The sequence below is a fragment of the Microtus ochrogaster genome, chromosome 24 (genome assembly GCF_000317375.1).
Source record: "Microtus ochrogaster isolate Prairie Vole_2 chromosome 24, MicOch1.0, whole genome shotgun sequence".
Taxonomy (NCBI): Eukaryota; Metazoa; Chordata; class Mammalia; order Rodentia; family Cricetidae; genus Microtus; species Microtus ochrogaster.
This window is the reverse complement of record NC_022024.1, coordinates 34297246-34311634: the sequence shown is the minus strand read 5'-3', so window position 1 is coordinate 34311634 and position 14389 is coordinate 34297246. Positions and strand designations below refer to the sequence as shown.

The window sequence follows — 14389 nt, the reverse complement described above, 5'->3', positions numbered from 1 at the left end:
AGTGCTGGGATTAGAGGCGTGCGCCACCACCGCCCGGCCATTATAGGGAATCTTAAAAGGAAGGTTCTCCTCACTGTCTGGATGCAGTGAAGACTCAGGCTCTGGTTTCACTACACTGACTTTCATACAGTTCTAATTCATCCATCCCAAAGCTTGAACCTTATCTACAGATTAAGCCTTTTCAAGCCTGCACCCCCAGCTCACCCAGACAGGTGCACTTGCCCCCTGTATAGCTACCTTGGACACCCACAGCGTGGCCAAGACAAAACTGTGGAGAGAATGACACCACAGCCCACCCACACTTCTTGACAAAAATCTGAGCAACACCCAGGATTTCCTCCATTTCTTCCACCCCAGATGGTAATTCTGTCTTCTGTTAAAATTTTCTCCTGTGGATGGAGAGACGGCTAGGTGCTCCTGCAGAGGACTAGATCTGTCTCCCAGCACCACACCAGGGGGTTCACAACTGCCTGTGAGGTCCAGGGTGACCAACACCCCTGGCTTCCACTAGCCACCTGAATTCATACCTACACACCCCATACAGATACATGTGTATCCATGCATCCTCATAGCTGTAAAAACTAAAATAAATATTTTGTAAGACCTTTCTTCTAAAGAGAAACTGGGTTTTATTCACCTATATTCCACAGTGCCCCACACACTGACGGTCAGGAGCACAAACATCAGTATTTTCAACACTTTTTCTATGCTTTTATTTTATTTTATGTATAAGCATGTTTTGCCTACATATATTTATATGCACCACATGGGTCCCCCTGGTGTTCATAGGAGTCAGAGGAGGGCACCTGATCCTCTGGAACTGGAGTTACATGAGCCACCATGTGACTGCTGGCAACAGAACCTGGGTACCCTGCAAGAACAAGTGCTTTTAACCACTGAACCATCTCTCCAGCCCTCCTTTGCTTTCTAAAGTGAGATCTAATATTTCACAATAATCTATTTAAATTTTTTGCTTTTCTCGTGAAACATTATGATGTAGAAAATTTCCCAAGCTATTAAACTTCTATGATTCATTTTTATGGGTGCCCAGTATCACCTGAGCTAGCAGCTGTTGCTATGATTGTGCGTCAGGCACTGTGTGGGTGTTTTATGTGTACCCTCACTCTGTCTCCACGCTGCAAACAAGGAAACAGAAGCTCAGGAGCCCTTGACTGTGGTGACTGTGACTAATGACCACAAACAGAGCAGGGCTCCGGTCACCCACGTCTAAGAGAAGGCCTGCATTATCTACCAGCAAGACCAACTGACAAGGATATCGGCTAAATAAAGTTTATATTCGGAAAACCTTAATCTAAATCTGTCCAAGTCACAACTGAACAGCTGGAGAAGGGGTATTAATTAATTACCACGATATACACAGGATTCCCTTAATTTGGATCTAACAATTTAACCACAGTGGATGGATGGCTGAGGATGTCCCTCTGCGGTAAAGCACTTTCCTGCTTTTGCTCCTGGGTTTGGCCCCCAGCACCACATGAAAATAAAACAAGCAAAAGAACAGAGAGAGACAGGTCACACTGGTCCCTTTCAGCATAGGACGGAGATGGGTCACACTGGTCCCTTTCAGCATAGGACGGAGATGGGTCACACTGGTCCATTTCAGCATAGGACGGAGATGGGTCACACTGGTCCGTTTCAGCATAGGACGGAGATGGGTCACACTGGTCCCTTTCAGCACTGGGTCCCAGACGTGTTTGATACAAACGTCCTACTTAGAGCAGTCCTTGTGAGAAAATTGTTTTCAGCCCCACTCCTTGTACTTTTTAGAAGACAGAAATGTGCCCAGAAGAGGAAGATATGTATAAATTCCTACATGGGAATTATGTAATCACTGATATCTACCCCTCTTCATCAATTTATGTAACAGAAGACCACACATTGGAGAAGCAGAGGCAGGAAGATACTGTCTAGTCTAGCCTGGGCTACGAAATGGAGCTCCAGGCCAGCCTGGGCCACAGCAGGAGCTTCAAGCCAGCCACAGCTACATGTAAAACACTGTCTCAAAAACAGAAAATAAACAAAAATAAACAGAGCACAAACCAGGGCCCCAACAAGTGCAGCAATTATTTCCATGGACCCTACCATGCAGCTGTGTGGACTGTACAGGGAGGAGCTGGTGGGGCCAGGACCCACGACACTCACGGGATCCTGGACTCTGCAGGCATATTCCTCAGTACAAGTCCCAACTGTCTTGCTGGGTACATAACCTTGAGTGGCTTATTTAACTCCTTGAGCAACTTATTTAACTCCTTGAGCAACTTATTTAACTCCTTGAGTGACTTATTTAACTCCATGAGTGACTTATTTGACTTCTTGAGTCTTTCCTTATTGCTGACAGCAACCTTGGCCTCACTGAACTATGAGTAACTTGCAGGTTTACAGCAGGGCTCGTGGCCATCACTGTTTAAGGGTTCTCTCAAGGACTAGTGCTCCATGAGGAACAAGAATAACAAGACAGTGAAGCAGAACAGGACACCATTCTGACCAGGCCTTAGGACACAGGAAAGCACTGTAGCTCATCAACAATCCTAGAAACACAACCTTTCGCCTCTCAAGTGTACAGCAATAACACTTAGGAGCCTGTTATTATTTCCTACTAATCACTACACACAAGGTAATTGATAAAATGGGGTTTTTAGGGACACACAGTTCAAAGGTTCCAAAGCCTCAGAAATGTTCAGACTCGGATGCAGAAAGCAGTCCTAGTAATCTGGTCAGGCCCCTCTGTGTAGCAGCCCCTCTGCCCTGGGACTCTCTCTGCACACCCGGCTCGTTTCAAGCTCACGGAGATCCACCTGCCTCTGCCTCCCAAGCGCTGGGATTAAAGGCACATGCCACCACTGCCTGGAGGAAATAATTCTCAATACAGCAAAAGTCTACATAAAACAAAACTAATTCTTAGATGTTATTCTGTCACATGAAAAAGAAAACAGCATAAACTAGGCATGCTGCCTCACTTTCTTTCAGTAATAAACATTTTTAATCTAAAACATATGGACAAACACATCTAGAGATGTACCACTATGTAAAACATTGCAGTGTGTCTAGTAGCTCAATAGAAAACAGTTTACCTAGAATGCCCAAGGCCCTACGTGTGATCCACATCAGTGCCAAAATATATATTATAATTATATGTTACTATATATTGTTTATATATAGACAATGTTTATATTTAAGTATTATATATTAATATAAGAATTATATAGTATACTCATATATATACAATAACTATATGTGTGATATTAGTGCAAGTTTAATATCCCAATACAATATATGATTAATTACTCCAAGTGGTTTGAATGTGAATCGCTCCCAGCTAACCACGCTGTTAGGAAGTAGCGCGTCAGTGGAGGAAGCGTATCGTTACAGGTGAGCCCTGAGGTGTACGGCCCCACTCTACCTGTTGCCCGCTCTCTGGATCTAGCTGTGGATGCAATGTGACCAGCTGGCCTCCTGCTCCTGACAGGACACCTTCTCCACCTGCTGCTGGTCACATCTTCAACCTCCGCACTTGGGAAGGTGAGGCAGGACTGAGAGCTCTAGGCGGGCCTGTGTCTGTTCTCCGTGGCTAAGAACACTTGCTGCTCCTGCAGAGGACCCGAGCTTAGTTCTGAGCACCCATTTTGTCTGGCCTGCAACTGGAACTTTTGCCTTGCTGAACTCCAGCTCCAGGAGCTGACAACCGTCTTATGCAGACAGGCACCCGCATGCACTGCACATGGTGCACACCCAGAGGAGCAGGCGTGCACACACACACAAACACACACACATGCAGCGCACATACTCAAAGATTTTAATTTTTCTTTCTTTTTTTTTTGTTTTTGTTGTTTTTGTTGTTTTTTGAGACAGGGTTTCTCTGTAGCTTTGGTGCCTGTCCTGGAACTAGCTCTTGTAGACCAGGCTGGCCTTGAACTCACAGAGATCCACCTGCCTCTGCCTCCCGAGTGCTGGGATTAAAGGCGTGCACCACCACTGCCCGGCGTAGAAGATTTTAATTTTAAAAGGGGCACCAGGAGCCGGGCGGTGGTGGCACACGCCTTTAATCCCAGGGAACCCAACACCTTCTTCTGACCTCTGTGGGCATGCACACGGAGCACAGACATACATACAGGCAAAACACCCATACGCATACAAATAATAATTAAAAAATTATTTTTAAAAAATTAAAGGGGACTGGCAAGACGGCTCAGTGGGTAAAGGCACCTGCTGTATAGGTCTGACAACCTGAGCTCTACCCGAGGAACCCACGTGAAGGCCGAAGGAGAAAACTGACTCCACAGAACTGTTCTCAATGAGTGTGTGCCTGCGTGTGTGCGTGCTCCTGCACATGTGCAGAGACCAGAGGACGTCTTTCGCCCTATCCCCTCACTGAAACCTGCCTCACACGTCACAAGTTCCCTTGCTACTAAGCCATCGCCCAAGCCCATCTCTATTTTATTTATTTTATTTTATTTTTTTTGGTTTTTCGAGACAGGGTTTCTCTGTGGCTTTGGAGCCTGTCCTGGAACTAGCTCTGTAGACCAGGCTGGTCTCGAACTCACAGAGATCTGCCTGCCTCTGCCTCCCGAGTGCTGGGATTAAAGGCGTGCGCCACCACTGCCCGGCGCCCATCTCTATTTTAATATTTTACAAATAAACCTCAATATTTAATGACTATCTTAAGTTTCATTAAGAAAAAAAAAATACACAGAGCACTGAAGAGCTGTCTCAGTGGGTAGAAGTTCTTGCTTCCTAAGTCTGGCCTGAATTTAATTCCCAAAGCCCACAAAAGAGCCAGGTGTGGTGCCATGCACCTGCTATTCCTGCACTCCTAAAGAGGAATGGAGGCAGAGACAGGAAAACACGCCGGAAGCTCTCAAGCCAGCGAGTCTGCAACAGCTTCACAAGAGCAAAAACAACAAGGGAGACAGCACCTCAGCGAAGTCAAGGTGAGGGGAGCTCTGAAAAGATGTCCTCTGACCACACAGGTGCTGTGTGTGCACGCGTCTGTACCCACATACACAAATACAAAATTATAAACAGACACAATCCTCACTTCCTGTAAGGCAGAGGCTCCCTTCCTCCTCCTCCGCCCCCACCCTTGGATTAATTAACTCAATGGAGATGCCATATTTTGCAACTTGTTTCTGTTTGTCATCATCGATTGCTAGCCCCTTACCTTTTCCTGAGAAAACACCTATCCGCCATCTCCTCACGCTCGTCTGTGAGCCCGCGGCCTTTACAGAGAGCACCGGGAGGCAGGTACTCAAGAGTAGGAATACCTTACGAATGAGGTGGACCCCATTCACCTTCTCTCTCCTGCCAGCACCAAGCAGATGCCCAAAACACACCTGCTGAAGGAACAAACAACCTAGTGGGGAAACCAGAGTCGGGCTGGGGTGTCTGCTGGTGAGGAGCTTTGTCTGCTTAAGAAAAGCAATCCCTGTAGAGACAACAAGGACAGCAGACAGGTCCGGGCTTGACAGCAGTAGCAAACAAGTTCCTCAGCCACTGGCATCTACTTGCCCCGCTGTGAAACAGAGTTCAGTCCAACAGCCATAGGCTGTGCTGGGAATCAGTGAGAATGAGACTCCCTGAGAAGAAAAGGAAACCTAGCCCTGGGCCCTCCCTGCTGCTGGACCTGAGGACATGAACACCGGAGCCCCACTGGCGACTTGTAGTGTCTGGACAGATACTCTGGGCAAACTCTCACACAAGTACTCTCGAAATTTAAACCGGTTTTCCACGCCGACAGCTGTAAGATGGCAGCCAGCGCACAACAGCAGGAAGTTCACAGTCACTGATGCTAACTGATGCTTATTCTTCAGGCCAAAGACTAGAAAGCTACCCCAGGCTGCCACGGGGCCTCCTAGGAGCATCGGCAAGTCAGCTGAGGGCCAGCTCATCCACAGGCATGGCTAAGATGTTGCTGGCATGATGGCCTATTGCACAACGTTCATTTGCAAAAGCCGCCATGACTTCCAGGAACACCTATCGTGGTACCAATACCACAAGCACCATACCTAAGGTAAGTGCGGTGCGCGCGCGAAAAGGGTTCTGAAGAAGCCTTCAGAGGAGGCTAAGGAAGCAAGCAGGAAGTACCAGTGTGCTCACCAGAGAGCTAGCCACCCTGCCCGGGAATGCTTCTCCACACTCCATATCCTTGTCATAAGAAGGTGAACTCACCACCTACGTCACCGATGGCATTTTAGAGACCTAGAGGAGGGCTCACGTAATCTCTGGCACAGAGGATTGTGTTCATGATGTGGGCCATCATATGGTTGCCTGGAATGGAACCTGGGTCCCCTGCAAGAGCAGCCAGTGCTCTTAACCACTGAGCCAGCTCTCTAGCCTCAATGGTAATTTTTATCATTTCATGATGACACCTCCTTCCCCTATGTTGGTGAAGAACACCATGCGACCAGTGCAGGAGATAGCCCTTCCCTTACTGAAACACTAGCAATTTTTGCCACTACTGCTTTTACACAATCAAGGCCACAGCAGTAGAAATGGCAGACACCACCAATCAGGTTTGAGTTTGTGGGTCACTAACGGTCATGGACAGCATCCCGTATTCACACCATGAGGGAGACTTGAGAGAGAAGAAAGCTGCTCGTGCCAGGGGCTCTCTGACATGGCAGGTGTTACCTGACTCTCCACGTTGGGAATCTCTAGGATCTGCCTCACATCTACTTCCTCCTGCCCCAAGAAATGAACTTCACCCCCAAAGCTCCTCTCTCCTGACTGTCACCATCTCTTCCTTCTCTAGCTGAGACCCTTCTCTGTTGTTTTAGCCCCTTGAAGACTAGGTAGATGGTACATGCCCAGGCTCACTCCCCAAGCTAAGAGGCCAAAGGCTGGTATTTTCTGAGCACTGAGCACTCCACTGCCTTCCTAACATCGGCTTTGAGTCCTTGAGCCACGAGCTCCATGTGTCCAGAAGCTACTGTCCATTTTCCTCCACCAACCGTTCTGCCCTGAGAGTGTAGACTCATGCAACGGATCCGCATGGCTCCTTCCATGGAACTTGGCTTCACTGCTTTCCATGTCCCTGACATGACCTCCAAGTCCATCTCAGTTCGTGTTTGAGTCACATATTCAGAACTCCTTGCTAGGAGGGAGACAGATCTGTAAATCAGTTCACCAGAAGCCAGCAAACACTGTACCAGCAACTAGGTTGGGGATTATCAGGCAGTGACTTCGACCACTGGAAACGCCTAGTATACCACGGCCATAAACCAGGGAGAGGCTAAGGGTGAAGCAAATCTCCTATGGGTGGGTGCCTTCTTAACAGTCACGCAGAGAACTTGTCAGTCAGCAAGACCTCACTCAACAGCAAACGGTGCGAAACAGACAGACCCACAAGCAGGCACAACACTACATAAAACATACAGCCAGTATCACAATTATAAGAAAAAAAAGACAGACTCTTACCTGCTTGGTCAAGTTGAAGCAAAAAACAAGGGATACACATTTACTTAAGTGACTTCTTTACCTGGAAGAGGAAGAAAAACCAGGGAGCGTGAGAAACGGGGTGACGGCCGACAGGAAGCCTTTCCTACGCACTGCCCACTTCAGTGAAAAAGGCTTAGTACATGTATCTATTCACGTGTGCGCTTGGGCATGTCCTGATGCATATGTGCAGTGGCTCCTCTCCTTCCTCCAGCTGGGTTCTGGGGACTGAACTCAGACGGGCAGGCGTGATGGCAAGGCCTTCAGTTGCGGGGTCAGATTGCCTCTCTATCTCCAGAAATGTAACTCAGGAGATTCTGCCTACTGAAGGTAATGATCTTAACTGGAAATGTGTTAATTTTATCCCATTGTATTGATTTACCTATACAGCTACATGTAGGACATTATACATGTTTAGTGACTCAGTGTACCAAACCATGAAGTGGGTTTAATAATGGCCATGTTTTTAAAATGCACTAAGATACTTAATGTTTCCAAAACACGACATGAATTTGAGGGGAAGGCAAACACATCCTTATAATATCCAAAATATTTTTGACTAAAAATACCTTCGACCAACACATCTATAAAAAGCACATGTTCATCTAATTATGGTGCGGCATGCCTGTCAGCCTAGACTAGCAAGAGGACTACTGATTACTGCAAGTTCAAGACCAGTTTGACTTGCATAGTGAGCTCCAGGCCGATGGGCTCTGCAGGAAGACCCTGTCTCAAAACTCAGAACAAGAAGGGTCTGGTGAGACAGCTCCATCAGTAAAGGGATGGCTGTGCAGGCATAGGAACGAGTTCAGGCCCCCAAGGCCATATCGGAAGCTAGGCACAGTAGTGCATGACAGGGCAGACAGAGACTTTCCTGGCACTCCCTGGCGAGCCTGCAGAGCTGAATTGGTACACTCCAGGTTCAGTGAGGCCTTGTCTCAAGAAATAAAGGGGAGAGCAATTGAGAAAGACATCAGCCTGTGTCCTCCACACAAAAGCTCGTGTCATAGACACGCACGCCCAAATGCACACACACACACACACACACACACACACAAACATACATATGCATACACCATACACCAACACATGTAAACACCACAAAACAAAATACAAGATTCTGAAAATTAGACTAGAGAAACCAGAACCATACTAAATGAAAAAAAGTTTTACCAAATTTACACAACTAAATGGATCTGAACTTGTGATAAAGAGGGGCTGTTACATAGAGGCAGTTAACAAACCACAAATATTCTATCACTAATACTTCAGGAAACTTTAGAATCATATCCCTTTATCACACAATAAAAATTTTTACAGACCACGGTGCCTAGAGTTCATGGAAATCACCAATTAAGCGAATGTTTCCTTGGAGCTGGAGAGATGGCTCAGCAGTTAAGAACACTGCTGTTCTTCCAAAGGACCAGAGTTCACTTCTCAGCCCCAGGTCAGGCAGCTCACACTGCCTAGAATTCCAGCTCCAGGGGGTATAAAACTTGCTTCTGACCGCGACAGGCATGCACACATATGGCGTCCCTTCACACACACAATAACAATAATACAGATACTATGCATGGCAGTGCATGTCTTTAATCCCAGCACTTGAGAGGGAGAGACAGACAGATCTCTACGGGTTCCAAGCTAGCCTGGTCTAATAGCCAGTTCCGGATTAGCCAGCTAGCCAGGGCTATACAGTGAGGCCAGCTGCTGTCACAAACAATTGAGAGAGGAGGCTGGAGCCCCGCTTTTCCAAAGGATTCTAGTCTGGTGGCTCACAGTCGCCTGTACTTCCAGCTCTAGGGAATCTGATACTTTCTTCTGGCTTCCATGGGCACCCACATACATAGCAGACATTTGCATGTATACACACACACACACACACACACATTTTTAAATTGTAAAAATAAAGTTGAAAGAGAGAGAGCTGCATCCTGCCCCGTTCTTAATTCAACCACTCATACAACCAAGTTCTGTGCAGAAGCACGCCAGGAGTACTGCCTGACCAGGTCCTACATCCTGATGGAGATGGGACCAAGGGCTCAGACGACCTGGGAGGAGACCCTCCTGTGCTCCCGGGTGACACCTTAGTTCCATGCTACTTCAGCTCCCTTAGCAACACGCATGTAAAGAGAAGTTCCTCCTGAAGAATGACGCAGGGAAACTGGGCAGGTACGAGGAGCCCAGAAACCAGGAAGCTCCTGGGACAAATGTCAGTTCTTCCGAGTGCCCACCTCCTAAGACTAAAGGGGTTCACGTCACAAATGGTACACGTCTAGAATCCCAGAACTTGGAATACGGAGGCAGGAGGACCAAGACTTCAAAGCCAATTCCAGCTATGTAAAAAAGGTCAACATGAGTGCTCGCTTCGGCAGCACATATACTAAAATTGGAACGATACAGAGAAGATTAGCATGGCCCCTGCGCAAGGATGACACGCAAAAAGGTCAACATGAGAGACCCCATCTCAGACAAACAAATAAGCAATAAATAAATACATGGTTTCCTATCACATAAGACCACAGACCCGGGGGCTAGAGAGATGGCTCAGTGGGTCCCAGCGCACAGCCTGTAACTCCAGTTCTAGGGGAATCCAGTACCTCTGTGGGCACCCGCACTATGTGTGCATGCCTATGTACAGACTCACACATGTACACACAATCAAAATAAACCTTAAAGCGAAAGACTCTTGTGACATACTTTTAGAGTCAAAAAAATATATAGGTTGTTCCTTAAAAAGAACAAAAAAAGTTTTTTAGGTTCAGAGATAAAATCCTAAAAAGAACTTCAAGAAGTCAGTGTCAAAACTTGGTGAGACAGGGGTGCTGGAGAGATGGCTCAGTGGTTAAGAGCAATGAGTGCTCTTCCAGAGGACCCCGGTTCGATTCCCAGCACCCACATGGCAGCTTACAACTGTCTGTAACTCTTTCTAGGGGACCCAACACCCTCACACAGACAAACATGCAGCCAAAACATCAATGCACACAAAATAGGAAAATTAAAAAAAAAAAAAAACTTGGTGAGACAGAGAAAACATACTCTTTAGACTCTACAGAGTGCACACTGTTACCGTGTTGGTAATGAACTTTAGCATAGTTCCACAGTACAAGATTGAAGATCTGTATCAAATAATGCAAGGGGCATGTTCTAGAATGTGCTGTAACACACCGCTGGCAGCGGACCTGGACATCGCTGTAATGAGTCACTCAACGTCATCTCCCACGGACATGCACGCTCACTGAGCTTTCTTCCAGAGGCAAAAGACAGAACTGATCTTTGCCCTTTAAACCCACACTTCTGAGAAGGACACACTCAAAACTCTGGGCGCAGCTATGGAACATGGAGGACTGTACCTTTCTGTGGAAGTTAACTTCCTTGTGGGCGCGGCCCACCTGACTAATGCAAATAATATTCCGCACCTCAGAGATAAGGGTGCAATAACAGGCTGAGCGTGGACAGAAAGGGAAGTTCCTCCTCCATCAATCAGTCAGACTGCAGTTACCAAATGAAATGGCAAAATCAAAGAAGGAAGCAGCATGGGGAAATTCTACTTCAAAGTCATTTGTTTTAATATTAAAACTGGGTATGGCACATACCTGTGGTCCCAGAGATAACTCGGGAGGCAAAAGCAAGGCGATTCTGACTTCAAAACAGTAATAAGAACAGCTAAGTATACAAATTATGCCCTGCAAGAAAAATTCACTATTTTTGCCAAAAGAAGTGTTTGTGGTCAAAGACCCTGAAAATAGATTTTCATATTAATTGACATAAGTCTGAAAATGGCTTGCATGGAGCTAGGCTAAAGGGTCCAACTGGGAGGCTGTGGCAGGAGAACTGCCCTTGACTGAAAGGGTCCACTGGAAGGCTATGGCAGAACTGTCCTTGACTGAAAGCCACCAAAGGTTACATAGTGAGACTTTCCTGAAGTAGAAAAGGGGGAGGAGCAGAAGGAGGAAGAGGATGATGACGAGGAGGAAGGAAATAGCTGGTATATACAGAACAACTAAAGAACTGATATTCAGAACAAGATGCGGGGGGGGGGGCACTCAAAGCCCTTGCCGTGCAAGCCTGGCCACCCAAGTTTGGTCTTTATGGTCTTCAATGAGGCAGAAGAGAACCAATTCCACACGTACCCTCCAACTTCTGCATGCTCATGCCCATAAACACATCACACAGAAATAAATATGTTTTGGTATTTGCAAAGACAAAGCCAGTCTATTTGTCCATCCTGACATGCCTAGGATCATTCAGATGGCGGCATTAAAGGAGGCTTCTTAGAAAACCTGTACTTTCTAAGAACATAGACAGTGAACACAGCTTTACGGAAGTCCCTCATCAGAACAGATCTCCTGAAGCAAGACTGGGGTGGATAGGAGGGAAGTTCCCAGCAAGTGGGCAGGCTAGGAAATGGCGGCATCAGTAGAATCAAGAGATACGAGTTACTAAGGGTAAGAGCTACTACAGGTCAAAGATCCGGAACTGGAACAACCCCCTAAGAATCCACCTACCCACCACTAGAGAGGCTACCGGGAGACTATTCTTTGTATAGAACATCACTAGGGTCACCCGTCACCCTGGGCCAGAAGTGGTCCTCGCCAAATCCTCCACAGCTGGGCCAAGCATAAACAGTTTGTGGCACGCGCTCAGCTTGGCTTCCAAGCCATCGGGGTGACTGAACTTGGGATTCACTGTACTTGGAATGAATGGTGGTTACTTGGAATTAAGCCCAATACTGGAGGGAAGGGGGAGGTGGCTCGGTCAGTACACTGTGTGCTGTACAAGTGTGAGAACCTACTGTGTGATCCCCGGCACTCACTGAAAAGCCTGGCCGAGAAAGTCTGAAACCCCGCATTAAAGACAGACAGATGCCCGGAGCTCGTCGGCCAGCCAGTCTAGCCCAGCCGACTAGCAGCAGGCTCAGTGAGAGACCCTGCCTCCAAAACTAAGGTGGCAGCGATTGAGGGAGACACATGACTTCCGCCCTGGGCCTCCATGTACGCACGTGCGCACATACATATGTACACACTTACACACATACATGCTCACGCACAAACACATGCATACACCTCACACAACAGTCAGATATTGGAAATAAGTCTAAGATTTTTCAGTCCTGATAGAAAAACAGGAAAAGTAGTTAGTTGGGTTTTTTTTTTTCTGTGGCATTTTCTACGTGCTAGGTGTACTTATGGCTTCTATAAATAGCAACTAGTTTAAACTTCGCATTGAAGACACGACATAACTACTGTTGTTATACAGATTTACTGATGAGGAAACCGAGGCATACCGGGTTAACCCTGGTCACATGGCTAACAGTGAGCCAGAGGCCAGCGCCAAACTCTAACTTTGAAGTCCAGGCTATTACCTATTATTTGGTGACAAAAAGATCAGAAATCTTAATAATTACAGAGCTAAAAGAAACCAGTAATACATCAGCCTAGGCCAGTCATCTTTAAGATTTTTTTTTAAGGTAAGGGGTTGGGGATCTTCAGGCAAAGTGGGCAGGGCTGCTAGAGCTAGATAATCAGGTCAAGAATCACAGAGCAGCTTTCTAGTTCCCAGCCCTGCTCTAACTCTGATAACTTGTATGGCCTGCACCCCTCATTCAGTACTGAGTCCACCACAGGTTATCCCAGCTACCGACTGAGTGGAGGATGGGGTGGGGCAAGGGTGGGGGTATGTGGGGGGGGTGCGGGCGCATTTGGGTATGTGCTCAAGTGGGTATGGAGGCCAGAGGTCAAAGTCAAGTGTCTTTCCCAGTCATTCTCTGCTTTCTGCATCACCATCATCATCGTCATCATCAGCTGGTGCTGTGGTTGGTGCTGTTGTTGTGGTTGGTGCTGTTGTTGTGGTTGGTGTTGTTGCTGTGGTTGTTGTGTTTGCTGTGGTTGGTGTGGTTGATGTTGTTGCTGTGGCTCGTGTTGGTGCTATGGTTGGTGTGATTGGTGTTGGTGCTATGGTTGGTGTGATTGGTGTTGGTGCTATGGTTGGTGTGATTGGTGTTGGTGCTGTGACTGGTGTTGTTGCTGTGGTTGGTGTTGCTATTGTTGCTGTGGTTGGTGTTGTTGCTATGGTTGTTGTGGTTGGTGTTGTTGCTGTGGTTGGTGTAGTTGGTGTGTTTAGTGCTGATGGTTGTGGTATGGTGTTGAGAAAGGGTCTCACTATGTAGCTCTGACTTGGATGAAACTCATTACATAGACCAGGCTGGCCTTGACCTCACAAAAATTCTGCCCCTGCCTGTGCCTCTCTTTCCTCTTCTCTCTCTTCCTCTGCCTCAGTGCTAGAGTTAAAGGTGTGTATCACAAACCCTAGTTCTGCCTTGTTTTGAGACAGGCCCAGCATCGGTCTAGCCTGCCTGTCTCCTTGAACTGAGCTCATGCATGCTGTCAGGCTCTGGCATGGGTGCTAGTGACTGAGTGCAGGTCCTCAAGCTTCTGACGGGCACTCTACCAATCGCACCGTCTCCCTAGTCCCCACTTTCCTTTATACACCTACATTCTACCTTCCGAGTCTGACTACAGACCCTGGGGATAGGACTGCTGACCTTACTCTCAGCACAGTGTTCCCTGACCAAAGCATCCCTGTCACATTGAGGGGATGGAGCAACGACGCAGACTGCATCCACAGTCACAGATGAAAATGCTCCTCCAGACACAGGTACTCATTCTCATGTCCTGTACACCTTCCCTTTCTCCTTACACACACATCATACATACACACACACACACACATACACACACACACATCATACATACACACACACACATACATACACATACACACACACATACACACACATACACACACATACACACACACATACACACACACATACACACACACATACACACACACATACACACACATACACACACACATACACACACACATACATACACACACATACACACACATACACACACACATACACACACACATA

General features: G+C 47.0%; 1 protein-coding gene and 1 non-coding gene across 3 annotated transcripts in view; one reads left to right on the top strand and one right to left on the bottom strand.

Moving 5' to 3' along the window:
* The window catches only part of Txnrd1 (thioredoxin reductase 1), an 83636-nt gene that overhangs the window by 48773 nt on the left and 20474 nt on the right, over nt 1–14389 (bottom strand). For both annotated transcript variants that reach the window (XM_026784536.1, XM_026784535.1), the window contains exon 2: nt 7435–7495. The gene's annotated coding sequence lies outside the window, so the exon portion shown is untranslated. The remainder of the gene's footprint in view (nt 1–7434; nt 7496–14389) is intronic.
* On the top strand, nt 9809–9918 carry LOC113457385. The gene has a single exon (XR_003377973.1). It is a non-coding gene; the product is annotated as a U6 spliceosomal RNA (small nuclear RNA).